Below are 24,468 nucleotides of genomic sequence, written 5' to 3'. Positions count from 1 at the left end.
AAATACCCTTTTTAAACTCAGTTTTAGAATGCCATTCTTTAAATAATTTGCATAGTATTTTATTGAGCTCTGAATAAAATGTTCTCATGCCTTGCATTGACCTGTTGAATAAAGGCTAAGTTAAACACCTAGTCTTTTTGCTTTTTCAGGATTTTACAGTGGGAAAGCACTGGTTATTCTATGCTGTTAGAAATTGTCTTTGAGAGTTAAATCTTGATACCATCATTTGTTTTATCATTTTAATTAATAAATTAGTGAAGTCTTTTAGAACAATAGGCCCAAGAGGGAATGAAATAGAAGGAAGTCCTTGGTAGATACTTTGCCCTAGATTTCCTTCCAGTATTTGAAATGACCTTGTAAGCTCCAGCTACTCCAGTTCACAGATGTACACTAAGGCAGATCATTTACTTGATGGAAAATGTTTTTAAAGTTTAGAGCATAACAAATTTCGCTTAAACATGAATAAAATTTGGCTGAGCGCAGTGGCTCACTGTGTAATCCCAGCACTTTGGGAGGCTAAGGCGAGCAGATCACCTGAGGTCAGGAGTTCGAGACCAGCCTGACCAACATGGGGAAACCTCATCTCTATTAAAAATACAAAATTAGCCAGGCATGGTAGTGCATGCCTATAATCCCGGCTACTCAGGAGGCTGAGGCAGGAGAATCGCTTGAACCCAGGAGGTGGAGGTTGCAGTGAACCAAAATTGCGCCATTGCACTCCAGCCTGGGTAACAAGAGTGAAACTCCGTCTCAAAGAAAAAAAAAAAAAGAATAAAATTTATATTTGCGTAAAAGGAGAGCTTTATTTCAGAAGTGAAAATATCTTCAATTTTGATTAATTATGTAGAGGATATCTTTAAGCACCTCCCAAAATCACTTTTGGCTCTTTTACAAAGGTGTGGTAGAATACATTCCTTTTATTAAATACTTAAAGTTATTTAACTCATTTATTTATTGGTAGGAAGCATTTTAACTTTAACTATTTCTTATAGATTATTTCATGTTTATAAGCAGTAAACTAAATGATATTTTTCTTATTCAGAATTAAAATGGAAACTTTTGCATGAATGTAATGCATAAATGTTTAATATTTGCTTACAAAATACCCTAGCAAATTGTCAAATAAATGTTTTCATTCATTTTTGTTTTTCCAGTCAATGGAATGACAAGAAGGATGCCATTCTGTCATTATATTATGATCAAACCATTTTCTAATATATTCTTAGGGATTACAAAATAACTAAAATAGCACTATATATGTGTGTATATGTATATGTGTGTGTGTATATATCTATCTATACATATATAGATATAGATATAGATATAGATGTAGATTTTTTTTTTTTTTTTTTTGAGATGGAGTCTCGCACTGTCACCCAGGCTGGAGTGCAATGGCACGATCTTGGCTCATTGCAAGCTCCACTTCCCTGGTTCACGCCATTCTCGTGCCTCATCCTCCTGAGTAGCTGGGACTACAGGTGCCTACCACCACGTCCAGTTAATTTTTTTGTATTTTTAGTAGAGATGGGGTTTCACCGTGTTAGCCAGGATGGTCTTGATCTCCTGACCTCGTGATCTGCCCACCTCAGCCTCCCAAAGTGCTGGGATTACAGGCATGAGCCACTGCGCCCAGCTGCACTATATATTTTTTAAAAATCAATATAACTTCTCTACCCTGTGGACAGTCTTCATCAAATAATTAGCAAGTTTGTTCACATTTTCCTTATATGCAAAATGATGGCTGGACTCTAAGTGTCCAAGGCTCTGATGACATACCATGCTCAAAAATAGTGATGCTTATGATTGACTTTTTACCTCAGATAACTTTGTGTAAATGATTGTACTCAGTTGTACTTATGTAATTATATTTTGCTGTTTTTTGTAACTCTTCTTTCTCTTTCCCTTGTTGTGAGCTCCTTTCAGTGTATTCTAATCTGCTGTCTTTATATTTATTTCTGAATTAGTCTTTTACATAGTATTCCTAAAGAAATGTCTTTTCTTATGTTGAAGGCTTCAGTAGCATCCTTGAGTACAGATTCTGAGTTTTCTGAACACTTTTTCTCACTTAGTTTTCTGAATTAGTGACATTGGAATTTGCTTGCAGTTCTCATGGGTCACATGTTGGGCACTATTTTTTGTTTGTTAGTGGATGGTTGGAAACTGCAGAAGGGATGGAGTGTGCTGAGTTGCTGAATAACATTAGAAATCTTGTCTAGAAAGGGATGCATGTTTTTAATCGTTATTTGCTGCTAGTAAGAAAGGGTGTAGAGTGTTTATATTGAGATGCTTACATTGAATGAAAGTATAATTCCATTTACGCAGAAATGTGTCATTTATTAACACATATTTTTAGTACCTACAACATGAGTGTTTTTCATTTTGTAGGTAAAATAAATTTTTCTAAACTTTCACAGTGTTGTAGTCCATGATTAAAATGAAGCCTTTTACAGCAGCCCCAGTCAGGGACTTACAGATAAAACTCCTGTCTCCCTGGAACAAAGCACCTGGGGGAAGGGGTGGCTGTGGGCACAGCTTCAGCATACTTAAACACTCCTGCCTGCCAGCTCTGAAGAGAGCGGCGGATCTCCCAGCACAGCACTCAAGCTCTGCTAAGGGACAGACTGCCTCCTTAAGTGGGTCCCTGACCCCCATGCATCCTGACTAGGAGACAACTCCTAGCAGGGGTGACAGACACCTCAAACAGGAGAGCTCCGGCTGGCATCTGGCAGATGCCTCTCTGGGATGAAGTTTCTAGAGGAAGGAATAGGCAGCAATCTTTGCTGTTCTGCAGCCTCCACTGGTGATACCCAGGAAAACAGGTCTGGAGTGGACCTCCAGCAGACCTGCAGCAGAGGGGCCTGACTGTTAGAGAGAAAACTAACAAACAGAAAGACATAGCATCAATATCAACAAAAAGGACATCCACACAGAAACCCCATCCAAAGGTCAACAACATCAAAGACCAAAGGTAGATAAATCCACGAAGATGAGGAAAAACCAGCGCAAAAGAGCTGAAAATTCCAAAAACCAAAATACCTCTTCTCCTCCAAAGAATCACAACTCCTCGCCAGCAAGAGAACAAAACTGGATGGAGAAAGGAGTTTGACTAACTGACAGAAGTAGGCTTCAGAAGGTGGATAATAACAAACTCCTCCGAGCTAAAGTAGCATGTTCTAAACCAATGCAAGAAAGCTAAGAACCTTGAAAAAAGGTTAGAGGAACTGCTAACTAGAATAATCAGTTTATAGAAGAACATAAATGACCTGATGGAGCTGAAAAACACAGCACGAGAACTTCGTGAAGCATATGCAAGTATCAATAGCCAAATCAAGCAGAAGAAAGGATATCAGAGATTGAATCAGCTAATGAAATAAAGCATGAAGACAAGATTAGAGAAAAAAGAATGAAAGGAAAGAACAAAGCCTCCAAGAAATATAGGACTATGTGGAAAGACTGAACCTATGTTTGATTGGTGTACCTGAAATTGACAAGGAGAATGGAACCAAGTTGGAAAACACTCTTCAAGATATTATCCAGGAGAATTTCCCCAAGCTATCAAGACAGGCCAACATTCAAATTTAGGAAATACAGAGAACACCACAAAGGTATTCCTCAAGAAAAGCAACCCCAAGACACATAATCGTCAGATTTACCAAGGTTGAAATGAAAAAATGTTAAGGGCAGCCAAAGAGAAAGGTCAGGTTACCCACAAAGGAAACCCCATCAGACTAACAGCAGATCTCTCTGCAGAAACCCTAGAAGCCAGAAGAGAGTGGGGGCCAATATTCAACATTGTTAAAGGAAAGAATTTTCAACCCAGAATTTCATATCCCGCCAAACTGAGCTTCATAAGCGAAGAAGAAATAAATCTTTTACAGACAAGCAAATGCTGAGAGATTTTGTTACCACCAGGCCTGCCTTACAAGAGCTCCTGAAGGAAGCACTAAACATGGAAAGGAATAACCGGTACCAGCCACTGCAAAAACATGCCAAATTGTAAAGACCATCAACGCTATGAAGAAACTGCACCAACTAACGGGCAAAATAACCAGCTAGCATCATAATGACAGGATCAAGTTCACACATAACAATATTAACCTTAAATGTCAATTAAAGGCTGAATGCCCCAATTAAAGGACACAGGCTGGCAGATTGGATAAAGAGTCAAGACCCATTGGTGTGCTGTATCCAGGAGATCCAGCTCACAGGCAAAGACACACATAGGCTCAAAATAAAGGGATGGAGGAATATTTACCAAGCAAATGGAAAGAAAAAAAAAAAAGCAGGGGTTGCAATCCTGGTCTCTGAGAAAACAGACTTTAAACCAACAAAGATCAAAGGAGACAGAAAAGGACATTACATAATGGTAAAGGGATCAATGCAACAAGAAGAACTAACTATCCTAAATATATATGCACCCAGTACAGGAGCACCCAGATTCTATAGAGTTAGACTCCTACACAATAATGGTGGATGACTTTAACACCCACTGCCAATATTAGGTCAACAAAACAGAAAATTAACAAGGATATTCAGGACTTGAACTCAGCTCTGGACCAAGCAGAACTAATACACATCTACAGAACTCTCCATCCCAAATCAACAGAATATAGAGCCCTCTTAGCACCATGTCTCACTTATTCTACAGTTGACCACATAATTGGAAGTAAAACACTCCTCAGCAATTGCAAAAGAATAGAAATCATAACAAACAGTCTCTCAGACCACAGTGCAATCAAATTAGAACTCAGGATTAAGAAACTCACTCAAAACCACACAACTGCATGGAAACGGACCAACCTGCTCCTGAATGAGTACTGGGTAAACAACGAAATGAAGGCAGAAATAAAGATGTTCCTTGAAACCAATGAGAACAAAGATACAATGTACCAGAATCTCTGGGACACAGCTAAAGCAGTGTTTAGAGGGAAATTTATAGCGCTAAATGCCCACAGAAGAAACTGGGAAAGATCTAAAATCAACACCTTGTCAGAAGACAAGAAATAACTAAAATCAGAATAGAACTGAAGGAGAGAGACAAAAAAACGCTTCAAAAAAATCAATGAATCCAGGTGCTGGTTTTTTGAAAAGATCAACAAAATAGATAGACTCCTAGCCAGACTAATAAAAAATAGAGAGAATAGAATAGATGCAATAAAAAAATGATAAGGTGGATATCACCACCGATCCCACAGAAATACAGACTGCCATCAGAGAATACATCTCTATGCAAATAAACTAGAAATCTAGAAGAAATGGATAATTTCCTGGACACATGCACCCTCCCAAGACTAAACCAGGAAGAAGTCAAATCCCTGAATAGACCAATAACAAGTTCTGAAACTGAGGCAATAATTAATAGTCTACCAACCAAAGGAAGCCAGGACCAGATGAATTCACAGCCAAATTCTACCAGAGGTACAGAGAGGAACCGGTACCATTCCTTTTGAAACTATTCTAAACAATAGAAAAAGAGGGAATCCTCCCTAATTCGTTTTATGAGACCAGCATCATCCTCATACCAAAGCCTGGCAGAGACACACACACACACAAAAAAAGAATTTTAGACCAATATCCCTGACGAACATCAATGCAAAAATCCTCAATAAAATACTGGCACACCGAATCCAGCAGCACATCAAAAAGCTTATCCACCACAATCAAGTTGGCTTCATCCCTGGGATGCAAAGCTGGTTGAACATACACAAATCAATAAACGTAATCCATCACATAAACAGAAACAACGACAAAATCCACATGATTATCTCAATAGATGCAGAAAAGGCCTGTGATAAAATTCATCACCCCTTCATGCTAAAACCTCTCAATAAACTGGGTATTGATGGAACGTATTTCCAAATAATAAGAGCTATTTATTACAGACCCACAGCCAATATCATACCGAATGGGCTAAAGCTGGAAGCATTCCCTTTGAAAACCGGCACAAGACAAGGATGCCCTCTCTCACCACTCCTATGCAACATAGTGTTGGACGTTCTGGCCAGGGCAATCAGGCAAGAGAAAGAAATAAAGGGTATGCAAACAGGAAAAGAGAAAGTCAAATTGTCTCTCTTTTCAGATGACATGATTGTATATATCATCTCAGCCCAAAATCTCCTTAGGCTGATAAGTAACTTCAGCAAAGTCTCAGGATACAAAATCAATGTGCAAAAATCACAAGCATTTTTATATACCAACAGTAGACAAACAGAGAGCCAAATCATGAGTAAACTCCCATTCACAGCTGCTACAAAGAGAATAAAATACCTAGGAATACAACTTACCAAGGGATGTGAAGGACCTGTTCAAGGAGAACTATAAACCACTGCTCAAGGAAATAAGAGAGGACAGAAACAAATGGAAAAACATTCCACGCTCATGGCTAGGAAGAATCAGTGATGAAAATGGCTATAATGTCCAAAGTAATTTATAGATTTAATGCTATCCCCGTCAAGCTACCAATGACTTTCTTCACAGAATTAGAAAAAAAACTACTTTAAATTTCATATGGAACCGAAAAAGAGCTCGTATAGCCAATACTATCCCAAGCAAAAAGAACAAAGCCGGAGGCATCACACTACCTGACTTCAAACTATACTACAAGGCTACAGTAACCAAAACAGTATTGTACTGGTACCACAACAGATATATGGACCAATGGAACAGAACAGAGGCCTCAGAAATAATGCCACACATCTACAACCACGTGATCTTTGACAAACCTGACAAAAACAAGCAATGGGGAAAGGATTTCCTCTTTAATAAATGGTGTTGGGAAAACTGGCTAGCTATATGCAGAAAACTGAAACTGGATCCCTTCCTTGCACCTTATGCAAAAATTAACTCAAGTTGCATGAAAGACTTAAATGTCAGACCTAAAACCATGAAAACCCTAGAAGAAAACCTAGGCAATACCAGTCAGAACATAGGAATGGGCAAAGACTTCATGACTAAAACACCAAAAGCAATGTCAACAAAAGCCAAAATTGACAAATGGGATCTAATTAAACTAAAGAGCTTCTGCACAGCAAAATAAACTATCATCAGCGTGAACAGGCAACCTACAGAATGGGAGAAAGGTTTTGCAATCTAGCCTTCTGACAAAGGGCTAATATCCAGAATCTACAAGGAACTGAAACGAACTTACAAGAAAAAAAAAGAAAAGAAAAAAATAAAAAACATCAAAATGTGAGTGAAGGATATGAACAGACACTTCTCAAAAGAAGACATTGATGCAACCAACAAACATATGAAAAAAAACTCATCATCTCTGGTCATTAGAGAAATGTAAATCAAAACCACAATGAGATACCATCTCATGCCAGTTAGAATGGCGATCATTAAAAAGTGAGGAAACAACAGATGCTGAAGAGGATGTGGAGAAATAGGAACGCTTTTATTTATGCTGTTGGGAGTGTAAATTAGTTCCACCATTGTGGAAGACAGTATGGCAATTCCTCAAGGATCTGGAACCAGAAATACCATTTGACCCAGCAATTCCATTAGTGGGTGTATACCCAAAGGATTATAAATCATTCTACTATTGTGTCCAGAATTGGTGGATTCTTGGTCTCACTGACTTCAAGAACAAAGCTGCAGACCCTCGCGGTGAGTGTTACAGTTCTTAAAGATGGTGTGTCCGGAGTTTGTTCCTTCAGAGCGTTCAGACGTGTCTGGAGCTTCTTTCTTTTGCTGGGTTCGTGGTCTCGCTGTCAGGAGTGAAGCTGCAAACCTTCGCGGTGAGTGTTACAGCTCATAAAGGCAGCGTGGACCCAAAGAGTGAGCAGCAGCAAGATTTATTGCAAAGAGTGAAAGAACAAAGCTTCCACAGTGTGGAAGGCGACTGGAGCAGGTTGTCACTGCTGGCTCTGGCTGCCTGCTTTTATTCCCTTATCTGACCCCACCCACATCCTACTGATTGGTCTGTTTTACAGAGAGCTGATTGGTCCATTTTGACAGAGTGCTGAGCTAGACACAGAGTGCTGATTGTTGCATTTACAATCCTTGAGCTAGACACAGAGTGCTAGAGGGAAAAGTTCTCCAAGTCCCCACTAGGTTAGCTAGATACAGAGTTAGCTAGATACAGGTACCAGTTGGTGTATTTACAAACCCTGAGCTAGACACAGAGTGCTGATTGGTGCGTTTATAATCCTTGAGCTAGACACAGAGTGCTGATTGGTGTATTTACGATCCTCCAGTTAGACATAAAAGTTCTCCAAGTCCCCATCCGGCTCAGGAGCCCAGCTGGCTTCACCCACTGGATCCTGCACCAGGGCTGCAGGCAGTGCTGCCTGCAAGTTGCCAGCCCTCCCTGAGCTCCTGAGTCCTTGTGGCACCTGTGGGGGAGGCTCAGGCCACACGGGCGCCCACCACAGCAAGGGGAGCTCAGACATGGCGGGCTACAGGTCCTGAGCCCTGCCCCGCAGGGAGGCAGCAAAGGCTACAGGAGAATTCGAGCACAGCCTCAGTGGACTGGCTCTGCTGGGGGACCTGGTGCACCCACTGCAGCTGCTGTCCCGGGTGCTAAGCCCCTCACTGCTCTGGGCTGCAGTGCTGGCCAGCCGCTCTGTGTGCGGGACCCGCCAAGCCTGTGCCTGCACCCGCCAGAACCCACAATGGCCCGGCAGGCACAGGGCGCAGCCCCTGTTCCCACCCTTGTCTCTCCCTCCACACCTCCCTGCAAGCAGAGGGAGGAGGTTCCAGCCTCAGCCAGCCCAGAGAGGGGCTCCCATGGTGCCCTGGCGGGCTGAAGGGCTCCTCAAGTGCTGCAAGAGTGGATGCGGAGGCTGAGGAGGTGCTGAGAGTGAGGACTGCTAACACATTGTCACCTCTCACTATAAAGACACACGCATACGTATATTTATTGTGGCACTATTCACAATAGCAAAGACTTGGAACCAACCCAAATGCCCATCGGTGATAGACTGGATAAAGAAAATGTGGAACATATACACCATGGAATACTATGCAGCCGTAAAAAAAGAACGATTTCATGTCCTCTGCAAGAACATGGATAAAACTGGAAACCATCATTCTCAGCAAACTAACACGGGAACAGAAAACCAAACACCACATGTTCTCACTCATAAGTGGGAGTTGAACAATGAGAACACATGGACACAGGGAGAGGAACATTACACACTGGGGGCTGTCCAGGGGTGGGGCGGCAAGGGAAGGGAGAGCATTAGGACAAATACCTAATGCATGCAGGGCTTAAAACCTAGATGATGTGTTGATAGGTACAACAAACCACCATGGCACATGTATACCTACGTGGTAAACCTGCATGTTCAGCACATGTATCCCAGAACTTAAAATTAAAAAAAAAAAAAAGTATATGGTTATTAGATATCAAACCAGTGTGACAGACTGAATTGGCTTTTTGTTTTTAGAATTCTCATCACTTTGGACTGTTGGTTAATGTTTCAGTCAATTCAACTAAAGATAATAGAAATCACTGAAGTTATTTTAAGCAGAAAGAAATTTAATATAAGGAATTAGGTACTCAGAAAATTATTGAAGATCTGGCCCCTGGCCCCTATGAATGATTTCAATCCAGTGGTCATAAACCACTGACAGAACTCCAGGGCTGTTTTGCATTGCCTGCTGGATCTGAACTTGCCAAAAGGATACTTCATGTGCTACCATTTACTCAACTTAACAGTTTTTAATTCTTCCAAATACATCCCAATGTCAGAATCTAAATTACTTTCAGAACCCTGGCTGCAAGAGAGACTGGTAAATGTAGTTTTTAGCTGCCAGCTCCTGCATCATTGGAAGGCATGCTAAAAATAAGTTGAAACAAATCTTGAATTAACCAATTATCTACCCATTTAAACTCATCTGATTATAGCTCCTCTGCCATATCTCCCCAGCTCTGTATTGTAATAAACTTTCCTGATACATGTATATGAACTTTATTCCCATTTCAACTGCCCATTTCTTTAAAATCTATTTCAGTAGTGCATCTAGTAGCTTATGTGTATTTATTACAAATCTCCTTTGAAATCCTGTTCTATGTAAGAATATAAATTAAACAAAATAGAATAAATGCTCAACTCAAAGTGATATGGCTCTTAACTTTCACAGACAATAGCAAATATCTATTGGTTTTTTATTAAAGATTATAAAGGATTTTTTCAGTACTTCATTTCTTCTGTACTGTGTCATTAATTCTTCTTTATCTACTGGATCATGTTCATCAGTATAAAAGCATGCTGTTAGTATCACCCATCCTAAAAAAAGCAGTATGTACAAAAAAATCTTCTTTTTAGGGGGAGCCAGGGGGAGACAGAGTCTCGCTCTGTTTGGCTAGAGTGCCGTGGTGTGATCACACCTCACTGCAGTCTCAACCTCCGAGGCTCAGGCAACCTCTCAACCTCCGCCTCCTTAGTAGCTGGAACTACAGGCAAGCCCAGCTAATTTGATTTTTTTTTTTTTTTTTTTTTTTTGTAGAGACTCACTCTGTTGCCCAGACTGGTCTCAAACTCCTAGGCTGAAGCGATCATCTTATTTCAACCTCCCAAATTGCTGGGATTACACATGTGAGCCACTGCGCCTGGCCCGCAAACCATTTTTACATCCCAATACTCTTCTGGCTATTGCCCTATTTTCTGCCAGAACGTTCACAGCCCAAATTCTGAAAGGAGATAGTTACATATGCTTTCTTCTTGTCTTTCACACACGTCCCAACTCACACCAATGTCACCTTTCTATCCTCATCTCACTCAACCTCAGCAGAATTTGACATAGCTGATCACTCTCTTCTTGAAAATCTTTCCTTTTAGCTTCCATTATACCACTCATAGTTTTTCTCCAAATTTTTTATACAACACCTTCTTAAGTTTTTTTTTTCCCCCCAGATTCCTGTACTCATAAATGTTGCATTTTCTAAGCCTTGATTCTGAGGCGTGTTATCTCTTGTCTTTTTGTTTAAATACACCTGTAGGAAGACTCTGCCCAGACTTTCTCTCTGAGCTCCTGAACATATACATTTTACATAGATATTTCATAGGCATCTCAAACTTAACAGATTTAACATATCCAAAAACTAAACTTTTGGTTTTTCTCCCAAAACCTGTTTCCTTCACATTCTCTATCATAAAATGATACCACAATTCATCCAGTAGCTTAAGCCATAAAGATAGTGATCTCTGGATTTATCTATTTCTCTTTCACCCTTACATCTAAAGTCTGTTGATTCTACCTTCAAAATAAAGCTTGAGTCTCTACACTTCTTTCTGTCTCCACTACCACTACCCTAGTCTACTCTGAAATTTCTCATCTACATCATTGCAGTTCTTTCTAACTGGCTTCCCCACTTCTATGCTTGCCCTGCTTTTATCTGTTCCTCTCAGAACAGAGTGAAGCTGCATATGCAAACCCTCCTTTTAGTTTCTTTATTTTGGTGTGATTTATGTACAATATAATTCACCATTTTAAATGTATACTTTAATGAATTTTGACAAGTGTATATACTCATGTAACCTCCAGGCTGTAGGACAATTTTATTACTCCAGGAAGTTGCCTTGTATCTTTTTGAAGTTAAATTCCTCCCTCCATCCCCGCCCTGGCAATTACTGAGACAGTTCCCTTCTATTCATTCTTTGCTGAGAGTTTTTTATTATGAATTGGTATTAAATATTGTCACATGCATTTTCTGCACTTACTGAAATGATCATACGGCTTTTCCCTTTTAACTTGCTATTTTGGCAGATTACGTTGATTAGTTTTTTATAGTTAAGCCAATCTTGCATTTCAAGGATTAATCCCACTTGGTAGTGATGGGTTATCCCTTCAAAATACTGTTGGTCATGCTTGAAGCAAGTCTAGAAATAAAGCACTGTTGAATTTGATTTGCTAAAATTTTCTTAAGGAATTTTGCACCCGTGTTCATGAGGGTTATTGGTCTATAGTTTTCTTGCAGTTAATTTGTTGGAAATGAGTGGGTAAGATTCCTGCCTCTCTTGTGTTTTTCAAAGAATATAGAATTGATATTATTTTTTCTCTAAATGTTTGGTAGAATTCACTGGTGAAACATCTGGGCCTGGAGAGCTTTGGTTGTTTAAGTTGTTGTTGTTGTTATTGTAAGATACTAAATCATGAGTTCGTCTTTTAAAATGTAGATATAGGCTGGGCGTGGTGGCTCACGCCTGTAATCCCAGCACTCTGGGAGGCTGAGGCAGGCAGATCACTTGAGGTCAGGAGTTCGAGACCAGCCTGGTCAACATGATGAAACCCTGTCTCTACCAAAAAATGTATTAAAAACTTAGCCAGGCATGGTGGCGGGCACCTGTAATCCCAGCTACTCAAGAGGCTGAGGCAGGGGAATCACCTGAACCTGGGAGGTGGAGGTTGCATTGAGCCGAGATTGTGTCACTGCACTCCAGCCTGGGCGACAGAGCAAGACTGGGTCTCAAAAATAAATAAATAAATAAATAAATAAATAAATAAATAAATAAATAAATAAATAAAAAATGTAGGTATAGAACAATTCAGGATATCTTTTTCTCCTTGAATGAGCTTTGGTTGGTGTCTTTCAAGGAATTTGTTCATTTCATCTACATCATTAAATGTATGGACCCAAAGTTGTTCCAGATATTACCTCATTCTTTTTATGTCTGTATAATTGCTAGAGATGTTTTTTCTTTCATCGTTGATATGCATAACTTATGTCTTTTTTTAGTGACTAGAGGTTTTTCAATTTTACCAATTTTTTTTAAGAACAAGCTTTTGGTTTCATTGAGTTTTCTCAATTTTCTGTTTTTTTTCTCTCATTAATTATTTCCTTGTGTTTTCCTATGGGTATTATTTTCTCTTCTTTTTCCTTCCTCTTTTTTTTTGAGACAGAGTCTTGAACTATCACCTGGGCTGAGTGAAATGGCACAATCTCAGCTCACTGCAACCTCTGCCTCCCGGGTTCAAGTGATTCTCCCGCCTCAGCTTCCCGAATAGATGCAATTACAGGCACCCACCGCCACCACGCCCAGCTAATTTTTTAAATTTTTAGTAGAGATGAGGGTTTCACTATGTTGGCCATGCTGGTCTTGAACTCCTGACCTTGTGAACCACCCGCCTTGGCCTCCCAAAGTGTTGGGATTACAGGCGTGAGCCACAGCACCAGGCCTTTTCTTGTTTTCTAGAGGGAAGCTTAAATTGTTTCTTTAGCACCTTTGTCCTTTTCTTATATATGTATTTAATGCAATGAATTTCCCTTGTAATTGCTGCTGTAGCTGCAGCACATAAGTTTTATGTGTCATTTTCTTACCATTCCAGTAAAAATATTTTCTAGTTTCCTGTGTTAATTCTTCTTTGGCTGATGGGGAGTTTAGAAGTCATTAACATTTAGTCTTTAAAATTGATATCCATTTTAGTTTTACTGTGGTTAGAAAATGTACTGATAATATTTGTGCTATGATTCTTTTGACTTCCTACTTCTGCTTTTTCGTAGTAGACTCCTCTGGGTCTCCTCTGTACCTGTGAAAATTCTTGATTGGCAAAGTATTTAGGCAGAGATGGGTCTCCTTTCCTCTGTGTTTCTTTATTGGGTTTTGTTTTTGCTGTTGGTGGTGGTGGATTTTTTTTTTTCTTCTAAGATTACCCCCTAATCTCCAGTTGCTCTGCCAGCTTGGGGCTCAGTGCTGTGACACTTCATACTTCCTACTGCCTGAGATAATCATGATGAGGGAGTGCACTTAATAAATAAATACATCAAACCCAACAGATCTGCTGTATATAGCTCTGCTTTTCAAGAGTAGATTTATCTTCATTCTCTGCCAGCTAGTTTGTGCTGACCCTGGAGTCCTTTTTCATTCATCCACCGTATACTTGCAGCTAGGCATTTGGATATTAATTAAATTGAATTTGGGTCTCATACTTTCTGTGGTTTGCTCACTACCAAGATTTCCCCTTTACATCTCAAGATGCTGCCTTAGTTCTGAATTCTGACCTCTTGCACCTTTAGTTGATAAGCCTGCTGTTTTTTATATTTGACCATCATCTGTACTTACAACTATGTGGTTTAGGCAGCATTATCAGACCAGAAAGCTACAAAGTCGTACTTTTTACTTCTTGTTAACCATTTTTCCAGACTAAACTCTCCTCTGCCTTCCTTCTGCTTTTGGATGCTTTCCAGTATCTTCAGGGTTGTTTTTTTTTTTTTTTTTTTTTAGCCCAATTTTAGTAATTATCCTCTGTGGAGGATTCATATGACCACCTCACTCCTCCACCATTACCAGCAGTTGTCTCCGACGCCAAAATAAATCACTTACTTTAAAAACATTTTTTACCTAAGACACTACAGATGTGTGGCATGTGATCCAACCTAGCCAATCCAAATATCATCTTTCCTAGACAAGAATGATTGGTTAAGGAATGGACACAACGTAAGTCAATTAATCAAAGCAAAGAGATTCCATTCTGGGATTTTTCTTGGTGCTGGGGGAGGAAAAATACCTCCCCTTGCACTGGCACCTGCAGCTTCCTGCTCCAGAAACCTGGGAGGAAAGGCCCATCTGAGGAGGTAGAACCAGAAGAGGAGAAATTAGGTCTTGGTAAAACGTTCAGTCTAGCTTCTTCATCTATAAAATGAGCCTTTCCCAAAAGCTTTTGAGTTATGTGAGTCATTAGATTAACTTTTTCACCTAGCCATATCGAGCTGGATGTTTTGTACTTACAATTTAATTTTTACATAAGGCTCTACACTCTCCATGACCTAATCTTGCCTGCCTTCTCAAATTTATTTGGTACTGTTCTCATTCTGAACCCTTATCTTTTAGCCTCCCTGACCTTTTACTTCTTCAGATACAAAACATTATTTCCCAACTCAGAATTTCAAATATGCTCTCCCTCTGTCTGGAAGATCTTCATAAAGCTGATTCTTCCTCATGCTTTGTCTCAGGTTAGATGTCCTGAGATATTATAATAATTAATTTGATGTGTCCACTTGACTAGCTCATGGGTGCTCAGGTTAAACATTATTTCTGGGTGTGTCTGTAAGGGTGTTTAGCAGTTGAATCAGTAGAGTGAGTAGAGCACATTGTCCTCCCCAGTGCAGTGTGGGCATCATCTAATCCATTGAGGACCTGCAGAGAAGAAAAAAAAAAGGAGGAAGAGAGAAGTAGTTCTATTTGCCTGACTGATTGATCTAGGACATCAGTCTTCTCCCATGGCTGGGACTTACACCATCAGCCCTTTGGTTCTCAGAATTATACCACCAGCTTTCCTGGGTCAGCCTCCATAATCTCAATTCCTTATAATCATATGTAATAAATCATATGTAAAAAACAGAACCTGTTGGTTCTGTTTTCTAAAGAATCTTGACTAATACAGACCTTAATTAGACCTCTAATTATAGTGTCTAGGTAATTGCTGCACCTATAATTTCTTCCATAGCACTCTTCACAATTTATAATTAGACATTTGGTGGTGTTTTACTTTTTTGTCAATTCTTCTACATTTAAAGAGCAAGGACTTTATCCATTTTACCAATATGTATCCAGTCAGTGCCTGGCACAAAATATATAATAATAAGAAACAATTATTGAAGAAAGGAAGGGAAGGAGAGATGAATTTACAGGACTAAGACTTAAAACTTAAACGATAATTAACTCTGATTAATAAGTTTTCTGAGCTGTGCTGTGCATTGCTCTGGTAATATCAAGTAACTATGCAGATTTTAGTTAAGGGTGGGCATCATAAGCTACAGGATAAGGAATTTAAAAGATCAGTTTAGATTACTGAAGAGGCAATGTATGAAAAACAAACCTGAGGCCGGGCGCAGTGGCTCAGCCTGTAATCCCAGCACTTTGGGAGGCTGACGTGGGCAGATCATGAGGTCAGGAGATCGAGACCGTCCTGGCTAACATCATGAAACTCCATCTCTACTAAAAATACAAAAAATTAGCCGGGCGTGGTGGCAGGTGCCTGTAGTCCCAGCTACTCAGGAGGCTGAGGCAGGAGAATGGCATGAACCCAGGAAGCGGAGCTTGCAGTGAGCCGAGATTGCACCACTGCACTCCAGCCTGGGTGACAAAGCAAGACTCCATCTCAAAAAAAAAAAAAAAAAAAAAAAAAAAAAAAAAAAAAAACCTGGAAGTCAAAAGTTTTGGTTTAACTAGAACTTAACAGACAGCCAAGACTTAAGTTTATACTTAGTAGGGAATCATCAGGGAATGAGACAGGCCTGTCCTTGGTGGTTTGTGGATAAAGCCAAAGTTTCTTTGAGTATTTATGTTATACTCTGAACTATTACAACATGATTTTCTTTTTTAGTTGATGTGTTAATGTTGTAGGCATCTATAAATCCTAAATAAAGCCTCTTGAATTTTCTTTCTTTTTTTTTCTTTTTTTTTTTTTTTTTTTGAGACAGGGTCTCACTCTGTTGTCCAGGCTGGAGTGCAGTAGTGTGATCTCAGCTCACTGCAACCTCCGCCTCCTGGGTTCAAGTGATTCTCTCACCTCAGCCTCCCAAGTAGCTGGGTGCGTGCCACCATGCCTGAATAATTTTTGCATTTTTGGTAGAGACAGGGTTTCACCATGTTGGCCAGGTTGGTCTTGAACTCCTGACCTCAAATGATCCGCCCACCTCGGCCTCCCAAAATACTGGGATTACAGGCGTAAGCCATCGCGCCTGTTCAGGCTGTTGAATTTTCAACTGTCTAGCCATTTTTTGCAGTGGGGTTTATTTAATGAAAGATTTGATCACAAGTATTTTTGGACTATTACTTTACTTCACTTTTTAGTAGAACTTTGTAGTTTTAATTTGGGATTTTAGTAGTAGGTTACTTGAGAAAGGTAATGTGTTCAAGTCAATTAAGTTCTCTTAAAAATATAAAGAAAATGTTATAGGTTAAATTGTATCCTCCCCCTCAAAAGACATAGGTTAGAGTCCTAATCCCTTAGTACTTCAGAATGTGACTTTACTTGGTTATAGATACCTTACAGAGCTAATCAAGTTAAAATGAAATCATTAGGTTGGGCCCTAATCCAATACATATCCAGTATTTTTATCAAAGGAGAAATGTAGACACAGAGACATGCACAGCAAGAAGCACATGTGAAGACACAGGAAGAATACCCAAGGTTATAAGAAACTAGGAGAGAATCATGGAACCCATCTTTCCTAGTGCCTTCAGAAGGAACATGGCCTTATTGACACCTTGATTTCAGACTTCTAACCTCCAGCACCATGAGACAATACATTTCTGTTGTTCTAAGTCACACAGTTGTGGTACTTTGTTATGGCAGCTCTAGCAAATTAATACACCCAGTCTATACTTTCAAAGCTAATTGTAATAATTTATGTTCATTATGGGAAAACTAAGACTTTCTTATTTATTGAAACATAAGATGAACAAGATTTAGAATAAGGTAAGTAAAGTAAAACAAGAATTATATTATTTTTAGTTTTTTCTGTTTCCTTACTAGAAGTACGGCTATATTTGAATATAGAAACATATATAAAATATTCCGTATTTTTAGCGTTTTAATCTATGAACTCTAATTTTTTTCATTAGATCCAACAAAAATTATCACAAAAGAGGAACTGTCCTTATCTTTTAAGAATAGTCATTTGCCTGAGTATTGATGCATCATTTCTTGAACAAGGCTTGTTCGGCATGTTTGATGTTATTAAATGGCAGCTTTTGTTCCCAAAGTTAACACGGCTCCCAGTGACTCGTTTTCTAATAAAAATGCTGTTTTAGAAGAAAATGGTAATTTTACAGTGGCAAATCCTAGCAGATACCAGCTTAACCAAGTGATCAAAGTTAATGTCACCAGCACTACATAGTAACATTATGGGCCCTAGATATATTGCTCTGAGAAGGGCACATTGACCATCTTTTCTAATAATGCATCACCTCTTCTAATCATGAGAACACATCAGACAAACTCAATCAGAGGGACATCTTACAAAATACCTCTGACCAGTACACTTCAGTGTATTATAGTCATACCAAACAAGACTGAGGAAATATCACAGACTACAAAATTAGGGAAACACAACACCTAAATGTAATATGAGATGCTGGACTGGATCTTGGGATAGAGAAGTAACATTGGTGGGAAAACTGATTAAATCTGAATAAATTCTTTATTCTAATTAGTTAATCAAAGTTAATTTCTTAGTTTGGAAAGTTGTTCTTTAGTCATGTAAGATGTTAACATGAGGAGAAGTAAAGTTGGACAGAGAGTATATAGGAACTCTGTGTACTATTTTTGCAACTCTTGTGAGTCAAAATAATCTCAAAATAACTGCTTAAAAATAAAAATAGGCTGGGCACAGTGGCTCACACCTGTAATCCCAGTACTTTGGGAGGCCAAGGCGGGCAGATCACGAGGTCAGGAGTTCGAGACCGGACTGGTCAACGTGGTGAAACCCTGTCTCTACTAAAAATACAAAAATTAGCTAGGCGTGGTGGTGGGCGCCTGTAATCCCAGCTCCTCGGGAGGCTAAGGCAGGAGAATTGTTTGAAAACGGGAGGTGGAGGTTGCAGTGAGCTGAGATCGCACCATTGCACTCCAGCCTGGGTGACAGGGCGAGACTATGTCTCAAAAATAAAAATAAAACCCAATCTGAATAGACATTTCTCAAAAGACATACAAATGGCCAGCAGATATATGAAAAAACGCTCAACATCACTAATCGTTAGGGAGATGCAAATTAAAATCACAATAAGATATCATCTCACACCTGTCAGATTGGCTTTTATCAAATAGACAAAAGACAAGTATTGGCAAGGATGTGGAGAAAAGGGAACCCTTGTACACTGTTAATGGGGATGTAAATTAGTACAGCCTTTGTAGAAAATAGTATGGAAGTTCCTCAAAAAACTAAAAATAGAATTACTGTATGATCCAGCCATCCTGTTTGTGGGATTTACCCAAAGGACTTGAAAACAGTTTGTCAAAGAGATGTCTGCACTTCCACGTTCATTGCAGAACCATTAACAATAGACACATTAAGGAATCAACCCAAGTGTTCATCAACAGATGAATGTATTTTTTTTTAATCTGGTATGTACACAATGGAATACTATTTGGCCTTGAAAAAGAAAGAAATTTTCTTATTTGCAACATTGTGGATGGAATCAGAGAACATTATGCTAAGTGAAATAAGATAAATCAGGCACAGAAACACAAAATACTGCATGTCTCACATGTGAAATCTAAAACCATTGAACTCAGAAACAGAGAGTAGAATGGTGGTTACAAAGGCTGAGGGATGGCTGGGCGCAGTGGCTCACACCTGTGATCCTAGCACTTTGGGAGGCCGAGGCTGGCAGATCACAAGGTCAGGAGATCCAGACCATCCTGGCCAACATGGTGAAATCCTGTCTCTACTAAAAATACAAAAATTAGCTGGGCATGGTGGTGTGTGCCTTTAGTCCCGGCTACTTGGGAGGCTGAGGCAGGAGAATCGCTTGAACCTGGGAGGCAGAGGTTGCAGTGAGCTGAGATCACGCCACAACACTGTGGCCTGGCAACAGAGCGAGACTCCGTCTCAATAAAAAAAAGAAAAAAGAAAGAAAAACAAAGACTGAGGGATGGGAGGAATGGGAAGATGATGATCAAAGGGTACAAAATCTCAGACAGGAGAAATTTTATTTTCTCTTTTTTGAGTTCTATTGCATAGTGTGGTGAATATTCAAAATAGCTAAGAGAGTAAATTTCAAGTGTTCACACCACAAAAAGTTAAGTATTTGAGGTCATGGCTGTGTTAATTACCTTGATTAAATTATTCTACATTGTATTCAGAGGTTATAATATCACTTTGTACCCTATAAATTTATGTCATTATAAATTTTCAATTTATAATTAAGAAAAAACACTTGGGGCCAGATTAGCATCAGAAGTGATTTTTTAAATATTTACAAGATACAATACATTTCATATAGTGTATGACATTTCATATAGTGTAAGATAAATAAAAGCTATTTATATCTTAGAAAAAAAAAGACCTTGCTTCCATTCCATGCATCTTTTTTTTTTTTTTTTTTTTTTTTTTTTTTTTTTTTTTTTTTTGAGACGGAGTCTCGCTCTGTCGCCCAGGCTGGAGTGCAGTGGCGCTATCTCGGCTCACTGCAAGCTCCGCCTCCCGGGTTTACACCATTCTCCTGCCTCAGCCTCCCGAGTAGCTGGGACTATAGGCGCCCGCCACCTCGCCCGGCTAATTTTTTTGTATTTTTAGTAGAGACGGGGTTTCATTGTGTTAGCCAGGATGGTCTCGATCTCCTGACCTCGTGATCCGCCCGTCTCGGCCTCCCAAAGTGCTGGGATTACAGGCTTGAGCCACCGCGCCCGGCCCCATGCATCTTTTTAAGTGTTAAAATATAAATGTTGAGAACAGCGCAAGATGGCCAACTTTGTTGATTGTGTGTTGGATGAGGAGAAGGTACACATAGCTGCTGAATTCATCACTCATGCACCCCCAGGGGAATTTAATGAAGTATTCAGTGATGTTTGGCTACTACGTAATAATGACAACCTCCTCAGGGAAAGGGCAGAACATGCATTTGCTCATTACAACGTGAATCAGTTCACACCTGTGAAGATAGAAGGATATGAAGATCAGGTCTTAATTACAGAGCATGGTGACCTGGGCAATAGCAGAGTTTTAGATCCAAGAAACAAATTTTCCTTTAAATTTGATCACTTACAGAAAGAAGCAAGTGACCCCCAGCCAGAACAAGTAGATGGAGGTCTGAAGTCTTGGAGATAATCCTGTGACAGTGCTTTAAGAGCCTGTGTGAAAGACCGTTATTCCAACTGCTTCTGTACTGTTTATGCTAAAACTACCGATGGGCAACAGACTATTATTGCGTGTATTGAAAGCCACCAGAGTCAGCCTAAAAACTTATGGAATGGTCGTTGGAGATCAGAGTGGAAGTTGACCATCACACCACCTACAGGCCAGGTGGTTGGAGTGCTTAAGATTCAGGTTCACTATTATGAAGATGGCAATGTTCAGTTGGTTAGTCATAAAGATGTACATGATTCACTAACTGTTTCGAATGACACACAAACTGCCAAGGAGTTTATTAAAATCATAGAGAATGCAGAAAATGAGCGTCAGACAGCAATTAGTGAAAACTATCAAACAATGTCAGATACCACATTCAAGGTCTTGCGCCGGCAGCTTCCAGGTACCCACACCAAAATCGACTAGAACAAGATACTCAGCTACAACATTGCCAAAGAAATGCAGAATGCCTAAAGGCTGAATGTAGGATTCTTCACTATGTGGAAAGACAAGGATTCAACGTGTGGTCATATGATAAATAAGTGATTTATAAACAAGAGTGCTATTTTGCTAGAGCTTTTAAAGTTAACCAGTTTTCTAGCCTCATGGAATACTGTTGAACCTATAAGCATTGTCTTGATTCTTTTGTGTTCTCTGCCTTGCAATTTTCTGTTATTGCTATATCCAAGTGTAAGTCTTTTTTTGTTGTTGTTAATTCTGGCACATTTTATGTTGGAGAGAGAGATCTATCCTAGAGACATTTTACTGTTGAAAAAAGTTTCCTAGCCATGAAGCCGTGCTGCTGATTTAGACAAGGTATTATGGTCATTACTTTCTACCCCATCCTTCCAAGCACTTCTGGTACTTCAGTGGTTTTCACTGACCCACCAGCACCTAAAGAGGCTATACTACAATCTATAGCTAAATGGAAGACACGTTCATCCTTCTCCCTCTGACTGCTTTGATCATCCTTTATTGCATCTCAGAACTGTAATTTTCGAAAGTTTGGATTGGGACTTTTCAGGTTCTTTTTGGAGGGCAAAGGAAGTGTCAACTTCTCTGGGGAACTTGTTTTTAAATCCAAAGACTTGAACCACGTTCCCTGCACATGAACATGTTTGCTTTTATCCCTTCTCTCATTGTCTCCTTCCCATCTTAGTGCCATTGTAGTTATAGACATCTGCATTTTTAGAAGAGTTTTACCCATTTATTTTTTTAAATAGTCAAGAACTACTGAAATACTGTGGATGTAGAGTATAAAACTTGAAAAATGCAGATGTTGAGGGAATAATAGGTATCTTGTGCTTTAGTACTTTATGGCAGGATTGCACTATAAGCAAATGAATTAAACAGCTATGTAATCATAAACAAAAACTAAAAATGAACCAAAATGAAAAGGATAAATTCCAGGCAGTATCTTTCTATTGTAACCTGTTATTTAAGTAAATGCTAGTGATTTCTTCTAAATAGGATGTAAAACTTACTTCAAATTACTCTTCCTCAGTCCTGCCTTTCAAGAACTCAAGTGTAACTGTGATAAAATAACCTGTTCCAGGTATATTGGCAGGTATGTGTGTAATCTCAGAATACACAGATGACATAGATATAATATAACAACTGGTAATGGTGGATTCATTTACATTGTTTATCGTTCTATGACCCGGCCTTAAGGGAAGGTCAGTTTTTAAAAGAAACAAGTAGTGTCTTCCTGTCTATCTCCAGATACAGGTTAAAAAAAAAAAAGTGTTTGTGCTTTAGTTTTGTTTTTGCTCAGTAATATAGTCAAGCAACAGTTTGTTTCCAAGTGACCCATTGAGCTGCGTATGCATTTTTGTTTATTTCAAATAAAATATATTTGTATTATTTGTCATTCATACTATCCATCCATACCACACTATCTTCTGTATCAGGTAGTCTAATAGAAATATACCTGTTTTGTTCTAAAAAAAAAAAAAAAAAGGTTAACTAGCTCAAAACATTTTGAGAATTCAAGAGTGAAATGAGAATTACTTGGAGAGAAATGTTTTGTCACCAGTAACTGTAGACTTCTTTCTGTTCTTTAATCAAAATTCAGGTTTACAAAATTTGGACATTTTGAGTTCAGAAATGTTTAAATATTAATATACTGAAGAATTTTAATGTGTGAGCCAGTAATTTGAATATTGCTTTGATTTACAGTAATTTTGATGATGTTCATTTTGGTATTACACTCACTTATTACTGATATTAACTAAAGTCCTCATAACAACTTTATTTGAATATACTACCATTTTTAATGAATAGCCATACTTTGCAAGATGTATATTAGAGCCTGATTTTGTAATGTTGTAAATTTATACTTACCATTTTAAGGAACTAGAGACAAAATTTGAAGACAAGATATAACAATTTTATGTAGCATTGAAAGATTAAAAGACATTTTTAGCACACAAAAAACCAAAGTTATGTCATAGTAAGCAATTTTCTTGACTTTTAAAAAGATTGAGTGCTTTAACATACTTAGTTCTTACAATTATTTTGTTTTATTTACTTTCTGGACTTTTCCTTAGTGATGGGAGATTTTGTTCACTGGTAGTTTAGATTCAAAGCATTAGTTCAGTACAATTTCAGGTAGAAAACCTTAATGAATTATTCATTAATACCAATAAAGACATTTGTAGTTACCATGCCTTGTTACTGCCACACACCAGCATTTGTGTACTGATTTTAATTACTTTTATATGTAGTGATTTGATTTGGCCAGTAGAATTTGAAAAGCTTTGCTGAAAAGTATTCGGCTCATTATAATCTGAGAACATAGGCATTGCAGATGTATATTAATTTTTATTATGTAAAATGTATACAGTTACCTCTCAAAATAGAAACTAAAATAATATTTATATTCATAATATTGAAACTATGTTTGAATGTTAATATCTGCAAAAAAATTGTGATCTTGTAAAATTATTGTTTTATGATATAATTCATCAGCTTGCAATTGTCTTCTCTGAGCAGAACTCAGAAGTTTTCATCAAGACAGGTTTTATTTGTGAGCAATACATCTGTTGATATTAAGTACATTAATATGAGAAACATTTGCTTTTCTAAAAGTGGAACATTGTAATATCCAGATAATTTTGTTTTGTACTCGTAAGGTTAATAGAGCCTATTTGACTTGAGTTGTATTTTGTTTTGTGAAATAAAGTATCTTTCTCCTTTTTTATTAATACTGAATATGCTTTGTTTTAAATGTAATTATAGGATTGACTGAGCCATCATCAGTCTATGATCAAAATTTTCCTTGTGAACAGTAGTTTGAAATGTTAAGATGGTTGAAGACTAAGGTTATTTTTCTGGCAATGGACCAAGGGTGTAAACAAAACAGTAATCCCTGCTGTATAAAAAGATTAAAGCCACAAAAGAGACATCATTCTGAATACCCAGTGAGCTTTTACTAACCTTGTGAGTGACTTTTGCAATTGGAGCAAAGTGGCATGTTATATTTTAATCATTTAAAGAATAATTCCTGCTTATTCTAGCCTTTTAAAAGAAAAGTGAAACAAAGAATTGAAAACTATTGTTGTGGAGATGCCTAAACAGGTACTATGAAGTGTTGTTTCTGCCAACTGATAGCAGTTTGCTTTGTGCAATGTTTTGTAAAGAGTAAAAATAGTTAAGACATGGCTGTTTCCTTCATAACTTTTATACCCTAGTAATGGTATGATAAAGGACAAATGGCCAATAAT

The 24,468-nt window shown here is 38.5% G+C and overlaps 1 protein-coding gene and 1 pseudogene across 31 annotated transcripts in view; both read left to right on the top strand.

Moving 5' to 3' along the window:
- LOC105493186 (bromodomain adjacent to zinc finger domain 2B) overlaps positions 1 to 24,468 on the top strand; it is a 412,599-nt gene that overhangs the window by 238,375 nt on the left and 149,756 nt on the right. The window lies entirely within an intron of this gene.
- On the top strand, positions 5 to 23,949 carry LOC139357125 (F-actin-capping protein subunit alpha-1 pseudogene; annotated as a pseudogene).

Source organism: Macaca nemestrina, chromosome 11 (assembly GCF_043159975.1).
Source record: "Macaca nemestrina isolate mMacNem1 chromosome 11, mMacNem.hap1, whole genome shotgun sequence".
NCBI lineage: Eukaryota > Metazoa > Chordata > Mammalia > Primates > Cercopithecidae > Macaca > Macaca nemestrina.
This window is presented reverse-complemented; position numbering and strand designations above follow the sequence as displayed.